This window comes from Scardinius erythrophthalmus, assembly GCF_964197995.2.
Source record: "Scardinius erythrophthalmus genome assembly, chromosome: 9".
NCBI lineage: Eukaryota > Metazoa > Chordata > Actinopteri > Cypriniformes > Leuciscidae > Scardinius > Scardinius erythrophthalmus.
In genome coordinates, this window is record NC_138229.1 from 3,527,024 (window position 1) to 3,540,857 (window position 13,834).

Below are 13,834 nucleotides of genomic sequence, written 5' to 3' on the forward strand. Positions count from 1 at the left end.
AAGCAAATAAGAATACTAGTCAGAAACAGTACAAGTCAAATACTAGTTCAGAATTTCTTTATGTACTGTTACGCCCCCTGCTGACAAGATAAAGCACTTCTCTTCTGTGATGCCTGAGGTTTTGAACAGAGAGTGAAGAGTGTGTGATTCCAGATCTCACCGCTAGAGGGCAGCTGTCAATCAGCAATGACGAGTCATTCCTCACCAGGGTTACCAAGAAAAGGACTTTTGACCTCTGATTTAGGAAAAGGTCATTTATGCTTGATTATGGGTTGTAAATCTTAACATATTGCATGAAATATTTTTTAAACATTTGTATTGCATTATTAAATTCTATCATATCACAAAATATTAAACTATAATTAAATCTGACTTTTAAAGGGAAAGATGAAGGTCCTGTCATCGTTTACTGACCCTTAAGTTGTTTCAGAACATTAATACTCTTTTTCTGGAGCACAAAAGAAAAGTTTGCGGATTAAAACTTTTCCATTAAAAATAAAAAGTAAAAGTTGACCATGCATGAACTGTTCCTTTAACAGTGTGAACTAATGCACTATATATGATCAGCGTTTTTAAACTATTGGCCAATATGTTCTTGATGCCAGAATGCCAGAAGACTTTTAAATATTTGGGAACCATGATTGACTGTAAATTGAATTTCTCTGATAATGTGAATCTTATTTATAAGAAAGCAAATCAAAGGCTATTCTTGAGGAAATTGAGAAAATTTTCAGTAAGTCAGGTTGTTCTGCAAAGAGTTTATATAAGTTTAATTGAGAGTGTTTTAATATAACTGTGTGGTTTGGATGAGTTACATCTGTGAATAAAGTCAAATTAGACAGAATTACAAGAGTAGCAGGTACAATTATAGGAAATAAGCAAATGTCAGCCGCACATTATATCAAATTGCTGTTCAGAGAAAAGCTTTGGCTATAACAAGAGACACAACACACCCCTTGAATCATGTTCTTGAATTATTACAATCACGTCATCGTTACAGAACACCAAAAGTGATTAAAGCATATAAACAAACTTTTGTACCCAGAGGTGGACAGTAACAAAGTACATTTACTTGAGTACTGTACTTAAGTACACTTTTTGAGTATCTGTACTTTACTTGAGTATTATCTTTTCTGGAAACTTTTAACTTTAACTTCACTACATTTGAAAGACAAATATCGTACTTTTTACTCCACTACAAATCTGTCAAGGTCCTTGAGTAGAAAATAATAACGTCAGTCAGGGGATGATTTTGGTTTGGAAATGAAAGTCGGGTTGACGTCAAAACCCAACGTCAGATTTACGTCAAAACCCGACGTTGGACAGACATCGGATTTTGGTTGGAAATGAAAGTCGGGTTTACGTCAAAGCCAAAAAACTAAGCCAAGGGCACTATTTGAGGGAACAGCCATTTGGGTGTCCGAAACCATTGTGGACGTTATTGAGTGACTTATTCAATCTCATATTCAATACCACTATTGGAACTGTGTTCTAGAAATAAATGTGATATTGATATGAGGGTAGGTATGCAGGCATAGATTCAGAGGCATACGTATGACGGCAAATCAATGCCAATAATAAACGAGCGCACAACTGATGCGGGCGCGCGCGGTAAATGACTTCCGCGAGAGGATAACAGATCTACACGCGAAGAAACGGGAACTCGCGAGCTCATTCAAACCCTGCGCGCGCGCATAACATCATCTCTGCACGCGATACAAGCCCTCTCGCGCGCGCATGATCATTCCCCACGCGCTCGCGCTTGATCTGCTCTCGCCTGCTGCTTTTGCTCGCTCGAACAATTTTATTTTTGGCAGTCGAGGGGCGGGACTTACTGTTTTAATAACCTCAAATGTCATTGGTTACTTTTCCCCTTTTCCAGAAGTCAGTTGCGATTGGACGCCTGTCCAATGACTCGTAATTCACTTGACTTGAGACATGAGACATCACTTCATTTGTTTTATTTATTGTGGTTTATTGATGTGTAATGTGATTTAATGCATTGTTAATACAGAATAGATTCTTACCAGATACTTTATTAACAGAAAGTCTTATTGCATTGTGTTGTTAAGAGATATTTAGGCTACATACTATGACGCATTTCCATGGTTATTAGCATTGCAAATTGACCCAAATTTGTATACATTTTTACATTTTATATTTATAACACTGTGATTTGTGATATTGGCATTAAAATATCTTAAAGAAATTGGAGAAAAACGGGAATGTAAAGTCATACAAGTGAAACTCGAAAAATTAGAATAAGTTAATGTGCAAAAGTTCATTTATTTCAGCTTATAAGGTGAAACTAATTCAACCTACAAGGTGAAACTAATATATTATATAGACTCATTACATGCAAAGTGAGATATTTCAAGCCTTTATTTGTTATAATTTTGATGATTATGTCTTACAGTTTATGAAAACCTTTTCACAATATTCTAATTTTGAATTTGTTTCTAATTTTGAACTTTTGCACGATGTTCTAACTTTTCGAGTTTCATCTGTATTTGCTGTATATCACCACTACATTACCACTACTCTCATTCACCACTATTTACATTTACCCAACCAAAATTATATTAGTTCTGTGAACCTCAGAAATGTAAAACGTGACCATTAAATAGTTGCAAATATAACAAGGGCTTTGGATGAATGATACATTACTTGTTTATATCAATATTCAAGAGTTGTTGTGTAAGCTTTTTGTTATCATCTTGTGTATTACTTTTATGTCAATTTTGAGTGGTTTATTATATTTTCTATTAAATGTAAAAGGGATTCTGGCTTCTCAAGATACAGTACAAGGCATAAATAATTACACCCCTCTGAAACCCAAACAAATTCAGAATTTTTTTCTTTATAGGTCTAGGACATTTTTTTTTTTTTTTAAAGATATGTTATGTTCAGATGGGGTGTAATCATTTATATGGTGTACTGTACTTGCCTCATACTTTCTCTTATTAGGTTATTAGTTAGATGGTTAAGATCACTTTATAATATTTTAATATCTAATTTGCTGGGTTTAATTTTGTTCCTCTATATTTTGTAGCAAATTCTGAAAAGGCATATGTAAGCTAATTCATGCTGTGTAGGCTACTGTATCTTAACTTGAGAAGCCAGAACCCCTTTTGCATTTAATAGAAAACATAATTAACCACTTATATTACCTAAAATGTATGTGTCATTAGTCTAGCCTAAATATTTCTTAACGACACAATGCAATAAGACTTTCTGTTAATAAAGTATCTGGTAAGAATCTATTCTGTATTAACAATGCATTAAATCACATTACACATCAATAAACCACAATAAATAAAACAAATGAAGTGATGTCTCATGTCTCAAGTCAAGTGAATTACGAGTCATTGGACAGGCGTCCAATCGCAACTGACTTCTGGAAAAGGGGAAAAGTAACCAATGACATTTGAGGTTATTAAAACAGTAAGTCCCGCCCCTCGACTGCCAAAAATAAAGTTGTTCGAGCAAAAGCAGCAGGCGAGAGCAGATCAAGCGCGAGCGCGTGGGGAATGATCATGCGCGCGCGAGAGGGCTTGTATCGCGTGCAGAGATGATGTTATGCGCGCGCGCAGGGTTTGAATGAGCTCGCGAGTTCCCGTTTCTTCGCGTGTAGATCTGTTATCCTCTCGCGGAAGTCATTTACCGCGCGCGCCCGCATCAGTTGTGCGCTCGTTTTTTATTGGCATTGATTTGCCGTCATACCATACGGTACTGTAAGTATTACATTCAACAATGCAACAATAATAAAACAATGCATTAACATTTACTTTTTACTTTTGATACTTAAGTACTTTTAAAAACGAGTACTTTTGTACTTTTACTTAAGTAAGAATCGGTCTTTACAGCTTTTACTTGTAATGGAGTAGCCTAATATTTGACCAGTAGTATCTGTACTTTCACTCAAGTAAGGAAGTTGTGTACTTTGACCTCTGTTTGTACCAAATGCAATAAGTCTTTTGAATAAAATGTGAATATTTTAAACGTTGATATTGTGGATGTTGTGTATTGTTAGATGTATCGGGTGGATGTTGTGTATTGTGTATTGTTATGTGATTGAGGCCAAAGACCAATTTTCAGCTAAGGCTGAACAATAAAGTACTACTAACTTATGTTTATGCCGTTATAATGTGGAATATGATTAAATGTGACTCTGAGCTGCTGGAATTCTGGGATGTCATTTAGTTTTTCCTGTTTCAGTTAGGAGATTGTTTTACGACTTTGACATTTCATCTTTCTGCTTCACATAAATACATGCAGCAATCCAGACTGAAACTCTATTTTATCTCCATTTCCCTGGTACATTATTTGAAAAGAAGATGATCAAAACGATCTGGGTTTCCGTTTTGAAACACTTACCGCAATAAAACCTGGAAAATAATGTATTAAGAAAGTAAATAGGGTGAATTTTGATTTCATGTTGACATGGACTTTTTCTGTATTTTTAATCTATCAGCAGTTTAAATGGATATACCTTGTTATGTGGAATTTTAGATGTAGACAAAATGTAATTTGTACACTCAAAAAAATTATATGTTGGCTTTAATTAACTTTTTTACGTCAACAGGTTCCACATATCTGGGTTACGTTAAACAAACATAATTTGTTCATGTAACTTCGACATCATGGAATGAAGTCATTTTAAGCGACCCATTTAAGTAGTCTCAAAGTGAATTTTTAAAGGCTCTCTGACATGATTCAGGTATTCATATTTATATATTCATTCAGCTATTAAGATTTCATTTATTTTAGTGACACACAATTGAATTGATAGACTATAGGTATCAACCAAGCGGCAACCTCCCTGTCTCTCTCTTGAAACCAACACGGAAGTGAATTCAACAGCAATTCATCGACTGGCCACTAGAGGCTGGGTGCAGAAGTGAGTCAAATCTGCATCTCCCCCATGTTGAAATGCCCAACTTTACAGCAGAAAAAACACGTTTACAGCCTGGAGCATAAAGTGGCTTTGGTCTATATAGCTAATTTTTCCCTTCATGATGACTGCGAGGGGGGTTAATTTTTTTATAACTCATCCATTTAAATTATATTAAGCCTTACATTTCTGCATAATTAAGGGCGTGTCCACTTTTGAGTGACAGGTGGATTCCCGCTGCTGTGGTCATTAGTCATCATTAGCTGTTTGTCTGCTGTCTGTTAGCCGTCACGTTAGCTCAGCTCATTGTCTGACTGTAAACATAAATAAATTCGGGAGTGACGCGCTGCCAAGATGGCGACCACGCCCACTTTAGGCTTCAAAAACGGTCTTCAGAAACCTACGGGTGACGTCACGGACACTACGTCCATATTTTTTTACAGTCTATGGTATCAACTTGCTAGCAGTAGCACATATTAAAGGGGTGGTTGATTATGCTTTAACTTTTCTAACATTAGTTAGTGTGTAATGTTGCTGTTTGAGCATAAACAACATCTGCAAAGTTACAACACTCAAAGTTCAAAGCAAAGGGAGATATTTGCTTTTAAAGAAATCACTTTTTAAGGACTACAACAAACGGCTGGTAGAGACTACACCACATTCATCCCGGGTTAGTGACATCACCAACCCTAGAATTTACATAAACCCCGCCCCCTAAACATGACTTATAGATTATCAAGACAGAATATGCTAATCAATGACTAGAAGATAACTACACATGAGCTTCATAAATTCATAAAATAAACCATTCAGAAATGTTGTCTACATGTTGTCACTTCTTCTTGAGTCTCTCCATCTTTCTGACTCCGGTTTGAACATAAAAGGCTAAAAGTTTTTGAAATTTCCAGTGTATGTGTGTGTGAGGTAAAAGGACATGAGCTCTTGAAGCTCCACCCCCTGTGCCGGGAGCAGCAGCTCATTTGCATTTAAAGGGACAGACAAACAACAGAGCATTTTTGCTCACCCTGATGACAATGACAACTTTAATATGCGATATAAAAATATCTGTGGGGAATTTTGAGCTAAAACTTACTACACCTTTTATATGTTAAATGCTAAGATTGTCATACTCCTTCAGGCATCACAGATAACTGTATATACAGTTTTTCTCAGTCGCTTTGGTGCATTTCTCATAACACTATTTACATTTGCACAACAGTTAATGCAGTTCTCAAAACAATTAGTACAAACTGCAAAACCTAGTTGATAACCTGCAAAAGCGTGTCACTTGCTCAAAATGGATAGCTCATTCCTCAAAAGCAAGTATTCATGTCAATGAAAGTGTCAGTGTCATCAAAATGAAAAGTCCTGACACCATCGTTTATGAACAAGATTGTCAAATGGCTTTGTCATGTTTTCATTATGACAGTTTACTCTGTGAATGTTTTCCAATGATAAAAGTCAGATCTTGGTGACACTACACTGTAAAAATAAAAGGTGCCTGGAGGAACCTTTTGGGGTTCTTCACTTTGCCACACCGGCGGAACCGTCTGAAGATCCTCTAGGCACCCTTTAAAAAGGGGTGGTTCTCTGAGGAACCACACAGGTTTCCTGAGGAACTCTTATATGAAGCACTGTGTGGAACCACTGTGGGTGCCTCCAGGAACCAAATTTCATTTTTTTTTTTAATATTTAATTTCATGTTGTTACTATGGTTACCTTTGACATCTATTATAATAAACAAATTGAACCAAATACAAAATAAGAATTGTTTATTACATATTTGATATTCATTTTTATACATACACTTCCATGCACATGGGGAAAAAAGCTAACTACAGATTAATATCAATGAATACACAAAAAAATTGTATAATACATAAGCAACATGAATAATCAACCATGTATATACAATAGATAAACAAGAAAAGACATCTCAACAAAATGCATGGAAACACATATGTTCCACGAAATAAATCAATGTAAATAAAATTACATTTGAACTAATTAAAAATGTCCATCATACTTAACTTTAAAACATTTGTGTTTCAGTCCGATGGTAAGTCTGACATCACTGTTTCCAAGTCCAAAAGCTCTATCAGATGCCAAAAACAAACAACAGTGCTAATATAGGCAAGGCAAGGCAAGGCAAGTTTATTTATATAGCACATTTCATACACAACGGTAATTCAAAGTGCTTTACATACTATTAAAAATAATCAGAAGAAATAAGAATATACAAAACAGTTTAAAATAAAGAAACAAGAAAGAACTAAAAATAATTAAAACAGTTTAGAATAAAGAACAGTTTAAAATAAAGAAACGAGAAAGAACTTAAAATAATTAAAACAGTTTAGAATAAAGACTAAAATAAGACACAGTATAAACAGTCGGACAAACAGTGACACAGTGCTCATTCATTAAATGCAAAGTTAAACAGATGTGTTTTGAGTCTGGATTTGAATGTGACTAATGTAGGAGCACATCTGATCTCCTCTGGAAGCTGGTTCCAGCTGCGGCTGGCATAATAGCTAAAAGCAGACTCTCCTTGCTTAGAGTGAACCCTTGGTATTTCTAGCTGATGTGATCCTAATGATCTGAGTAATCTGTTGGGTTTGTATTCCGTGAGCATATCTGCAATGTATTGAGGTCCTAGGCCATTGAATGATTTATATACTAGTAATAATACTTTAAAATCAATCCTATAAGTAACTGGCAGCCAGTGTAATGACCTGAGTACTGGTGTGATATGATCATATTTTCTGGTTCTGCTAAGAATCCTGGCGGCAGCGTTCTGTATGAGCTGCAACTGTCTTATGGTCTTTTTGGGAAGGCCAGTGAGGAGTCCATTACAATAATCCACCCTGCTGGTGATGAAAGCATGCACTAGTTTTTCTAAGTCTTGACTGGAAACAAAGCATCTAATTCTTGCAATATTTTTCAGATGATAGTATGCTGATTTAGTTATTGCTTTGACATGACTATTGAAACTAAGGTCTGACTCTAAAGACACACCAAGATTCTTGACCTGATTTTTAGTTGTTTGACCCCTAGAGTGAAGGTATGCGTTCACCTTGAGAACTTCATCTTTGTTTCCAAACACAATGATTTCAGTTTTGTCTTTGTTTAACTGTAGAAAGTTTTGACACATCCAGCTGTTGACTTCATCAATGCATTTAAGCAGAGAGTCAATGGGGCTGTAATCATTAGGCGATAGGGCTAAGTAGATCTGAGTGTCGTCTGCATAGCTGTGGTAAGAGATTTGGTTCTTTCTCATTATTTGGCTCATTGGGAGCATGTACAGGTTGAACAGGAGTGGCGCAAGAATTGAGCCTTGAGGGACTCCGCATGTCATGGGCGTCCACTCAGACTTATGATCTCCTATACTCACATAATAACCTCTCCCATCTAAGTATGACCTGAACCATTTTAGAACTGTCCCAGAAAACCCCACCCAGTTTTCCAGCCTGTCAAGAAGTATGTTATGATCGACAGTGTCAAATGCAGCACTGAGGTCGAGTAGAACCAGAACTGATAATTTGCCTGAATCTGTATTTAAGCGAATATCGTTTATTATCTTTATGAGCGCCGTCTCTGTGCTGTGATGCGATCGGAAGCCAGATTGAAAATTATCAAAGTATCCATTTGAGTTTAAGAATTTGTTCAGCTGATTGAAGACAACTTTTTCAATGATTTTGCCTGTGAAAGGAAGATTTGAGATCGGTCTATAGTTGCTTAATATAGTCTTATCCAGATTGCTCTTTTTCAGGAGGGGTTTGACAACAGCAGTTTTAAGGGAGTTTGGAAAACTTCCATAGAAAAGTGAGGCATTTACCACTTCTAGGAGATCTGCTTCTAAACAGTCTAACACACTTTTAAAAAAAGATGTGGGAAGTGTGTCAAGGGCGCAGGTTGATGTTTTAAGGTGCTGAACGGTTTCTTTCAGAATTTTGCCATCAATTTCTTCAAAATCAGACATAGTAACTACTTTCTCAGGTTGTAGTCTGATCTGTCTGACCCCAGTGCAACTCAAGGATGTGCTGATCACCTTTCTAATATTATTGATTTTCTCAGAGAAAAAGGTAGCAAACTCACTACACTTGCTGTCGGAGAGCATTTCACTGGGAATCTGGCTTGGGGGATTTGTTAGTCTGTCGACAGTAGCGAAGAGATTTCGAGTATTATTTAGGTTTCTGTTTATGATATTGGAGAAGAAAGTCTGTCTAGCTTTGCCTAGTTCCATATTGAAAGCACGAATGGTGTCTCTATAGATGTTATAGTGGATTACAAGTTTTGTCTTTCGCCACATGCGCTCTGATTTTCTGCATTGTCTTTTCATAATTTGCACTGCTGTTGAGTTTCTCCAAGGTGCTTTTTGTTTACCATTCTTCCTGACTTTCACAGGAGCAATATCATCAATTACATTTTTAACCTTCGAGTTAAAAGAATCAAGGAGAGAATCAACCGAGTCAGCAGATATGCTCGGCCTTAGGGATATGGCCTTCATAAATAGTACACTAGTGTTCTCATTTAGGCATCTCTTCTTGACAGACACAGATCTAACTTCAATGGCAGGAGAGATCAATAAATCAAAGAAAATACAGTAATGATCAGAGAGTGCGACATCCTTAATATCATTCAATGAAATGTTTAGACCCTTACTGATAAGTAAATCTAGAGTGTGTCCACGATTGTGTGTGGGCCCATGTACATGTTGAATCAGATCAAAAGTTTTTAAAACAGTATTGATTTCTTTTGCCATATTATTTTCTGCATTATCTATGTGAATGTTAAAATCTCCAGCAATAGTGAAACTGTCAAACTCTGAGGAAATTATTGATAACAGTTCTGTAAAGTCTTCAGCAAAGGCTGAAGAGTATTTTGGAGGCCTGTAAATAGTGATAAGTAAAATCCGTGGAGCACCTTTTAACACAATACCCAGATATTCGAAAGACGGGTAATTACCAAATGATATTTGCTTACATTGATAGACATCTTTAAAAAGAGCAGCTACACCCCCACCTCTCCTTCCAGCTCTGGAGACACTCATAAAGGTAAAGTTCGGAGGAGATGTTTCATTTAGGATTGTTGCACTGCAGCTGGCTTCTAGCCAAGTTTCATTTAGAAATATAAAGTCCAGGTTGTATGTGCTTATAAAGTCATTGACTAGAAGTGATTTTTTATATACACTCATATACAATATACTCAATATACAATATAAGAGTGTATACAATATACACTCATTGTGCTGTAACCTTTATCTCTATACTGAAATCTCTGATGGTTAGTTATTCAGCTATTTTGAATCATAAAATGTTTAAGTCTGGGATGCCGTTAGACTGGAGACTGTAATGTACACTATATGGCTTTTGAAAATCTTAAATGTGTGACTTGAATCAACAGTGTTCATAAATGGTTGTTGAGTATTCTCATGAAACAAGATAGAGGAAGTAGAGGCTTCGACCCGGAAACAGAGTTAAGGTGCAGTAAAATGATCTGTTGTTCTGTGAATGTTCACTGGTGAATTCCAGTCATTTCACTAAGAATCCACACGATCAGCAATTTCGTTTGTGGTCAAAAATGTCACTATGGGACCAAGCTGGTGTGAGGTACTTAAAGAGTTAGAAAAGTGAAAAGGTACAGCATCGTTTTCCGTTTGTTTTTCCTCTTTTCTGGTGGATGGTCCAGGCACTTCAATGATTTTCAGGTCTACAGGAGGATTTTTATTCTTGATCAAACTTGTATTTCAGCTTACTGAGATCCCTGCAAAGTACAAAATTTACTGTTAGTAATGTTATTAAAGTGATAGTTGTGAAATTTAAATAATTTCCTCAGCCTTGTGACGTTCCAAACCTGTTTGACTTTCTGTCTGTGGAACCCAAAAGCAGATCTCAGGCATAATGCAGCCCCAGTCACCATTCAGTTTCACTGCATGAAACACAAGAAGAAAACAAATGTGTAAATCATTCATGAAACCATTCTTATGTACACTTGTCTAGTTCAATTCAATGCAACAATTTATGTAAAAATGGTTAAGCTCCAAAAATGTCCCAGAAAAGATCCTAAAAATAATCAATGAGTTCACAACTCATGTGTTATGGGTTGCGTTGCAAGTCTTCTGAAGCCTAATAGCTTTTTCCTTTTTTTTTTCTTTTTTTTTTTGTCGAAAAAGACTAAACTTTAAGTTATAATTCAGAGTTAAAATGTCTATAGCATTTTTTGTGAATCAAACCTGTGATATTATTTTTCTGAGTAACATGAATGAGATTTGAGATCATGAGAAAATATTTTCAGAGAGTAACTGATTAAAAAACACAAGTACACAGTCAAACAATACAATTGCACAAAGAGAAAGTTCATAGTAATAAAGTACAGCATGTGGTGCAGGTACTTACTGTAATTCAATGTTGCCACTGAAATGTTCAGATTATTTTAGAAATGTAATGGTTGTTCTGGGGAAACAAAAGAACAAAGCTGATTATTCACAACATAATATTTATTGACCAGTAAATGGCTTTAAAATGGTATTTGAGAGAATGAGGGCACCTGTAGTAAGTAAAGTTAACGTTAGGCTAAACACAAACAGAGCAAACTATAGGCTAACCTGTTTTTGTTATTCATAACAAACGCCAAGAATCAGATAATTTTCTAAATTAGTTAGGCTATATCAGCAATTTGAAGACACAGTTGTACAAAATATGTTGAAATGAATGACTAAATCAATCTAAGACAATAAGTCAATCATTTCCATTTGTTCATTAGATCAACGTAGTTAGCATCGCGGCTAAAACCAGATACTGTGCAATAAACGAGTGGTAAACACTGTAAAAACGTAGTAATGTATAATAAATTTAGTTTATATATATATGTGTGTGTTTAAATATATAGTGAGTAGACTCTGTATTTATATTTATTTGGCGAGTTTACAAACCTTGTAATGGAGAGCCGAACAAACGGCGGAAGCTTTGATGAGAGGAGCCGTTACTTTCAAACCGATGACGTCGATCAGCTGAGCTTTGTTGCGCGCGAGGATCACTGAAGCGACGACAGCAGAGGAATAGCAGCAGTTTCGTGACAGAATAATACTTTTCTCCTCCTGCTTCTTCTTCTTCATATAATATTATTATTATTTAGTGTTGTTGTTTAAGGTTTAAATGACTTAATAAAATAGGCCTATACTAAATATATGTAAGCTACCCAAGTGAAAAAGACTAGGTTACTGTTAAATATATTAAAAATGCATTAAAGTATATTTGTATTGTAGGTCTACTAAAAACACACTCAAGTACATTTTTAATACATTTAATAGTACATCTTTTTCACCTGGGTATGTATCCTGAATCAAACTTGCCTATAATAATAATAATAAAAATGCATTAAAGTATATTTGTATTGTAGGTCTACTAAAAACACACTCAAGTACATTTTTAATACATTTAATAGTACGTCTTTTTCACCTGGGTATGTATACTGAATCAAACTTAAGTAGCCTATAATAATAATAATAATGGGATAGGCCTAATAATAATAATAATAATAGAATAATAATCTAATTCAGGCCTCATTGAACCATTGGGTTCCTCCAGATGCTGGCTTTAACTTAAGAGATCTTCCAGGAACCACTTAAATGTTAAAAGATCTTCCAATAACCCTTCTATCGCATTCAAGTTCCTCTATTTTCCCCCAAAGCACTTCGAGGTCTCATAGTAATGAAAAGGTGACTCCAGAACCTCTGAAGTAAATACAAAGTGCTTAAAGGATCCCATATGTTCCAGCAAGAACCTCAAAGATTGTCAATGCTCCTCCAGTTACCCTTCTATAGGAAAAAGAGCTTTGAGGCACCTAAATTACATTTTGAAGTTCCTTGAGTATCCAACAGGATACTTGAGGCTCCTTTAGTTTTTACAGTGTACCTGAAAATGCTCAATACAGCACTAAATACTATTTGCACAGCCATTTGAAAAAATACAGTAAAATTACACATTACTGTATGTATGAGGTAACTGAGTACAAGACACTGAATATATGTATGTTTCACATTTTTACTGCATATGCTCTTTGCAATTCTAATTTGTTCACAGCATTGTGCAAAAGAAAAAATACACCATTATTTTCAACAAACATAAACTCCCTTTGGGTAGAGCTGTGCACAACTGTACACAATATTGCAGTAGGCCTATATACTGTATTGGAACTGAACATACAACATACATAGGACTGTAATCATTCATGCACATCCAGACGTTCCTCTCTGTCTGGTCACATAATTTCATCTACATCCCAGCGAATATCATCTCTTGCTCAATTGCAAATTGTTCAATTTAGGAGACTTTTTCAGGATTTTTTTTTTATTTTTATTTTTTTAAATGACAGATTTTGACAACTAGTTCAACATTTTTGTATGTAATGACTCAAGCAATGAAATGAGGACTATTAGTTTTATATGGAATGACTATTCAGCATTCACAAGTATAGTTAATTTTGACTGACATGACATAAGCAAATGATAATGTTATAAAACAGCAGAGAGTTGCATGAAAGCAATTGATGCATGTCCAAAAGCATTTGCAATTTGTTGGAAGGAATGAGAAACTGCTACTATGATGTGCACAAATGACTAAATGTTGTGGAGGTTGAACTAACTGTTGTGCAAATGTAAATAGTGATGTGAGAAATGCACCAAAGCGACTGAGAAAAACTGTAAATAGGTCCACAGACTAACAAAATGCTCCACTCTTCTCCACAATGGTAACCCACTGTAATTTAAATGGTTCTAATAATTCCACTGTAATTGAACACTAAACACAATTACACACTATCACACTACACACATTTTCTAAAAAAAAAAAAAACCCACATAAAATAACAGTTAGTTTTAACATTTATTCTCTCTTAATTCAACCATATGCAAAGCATGCTGGGAACTAACAAGCAGCGCCC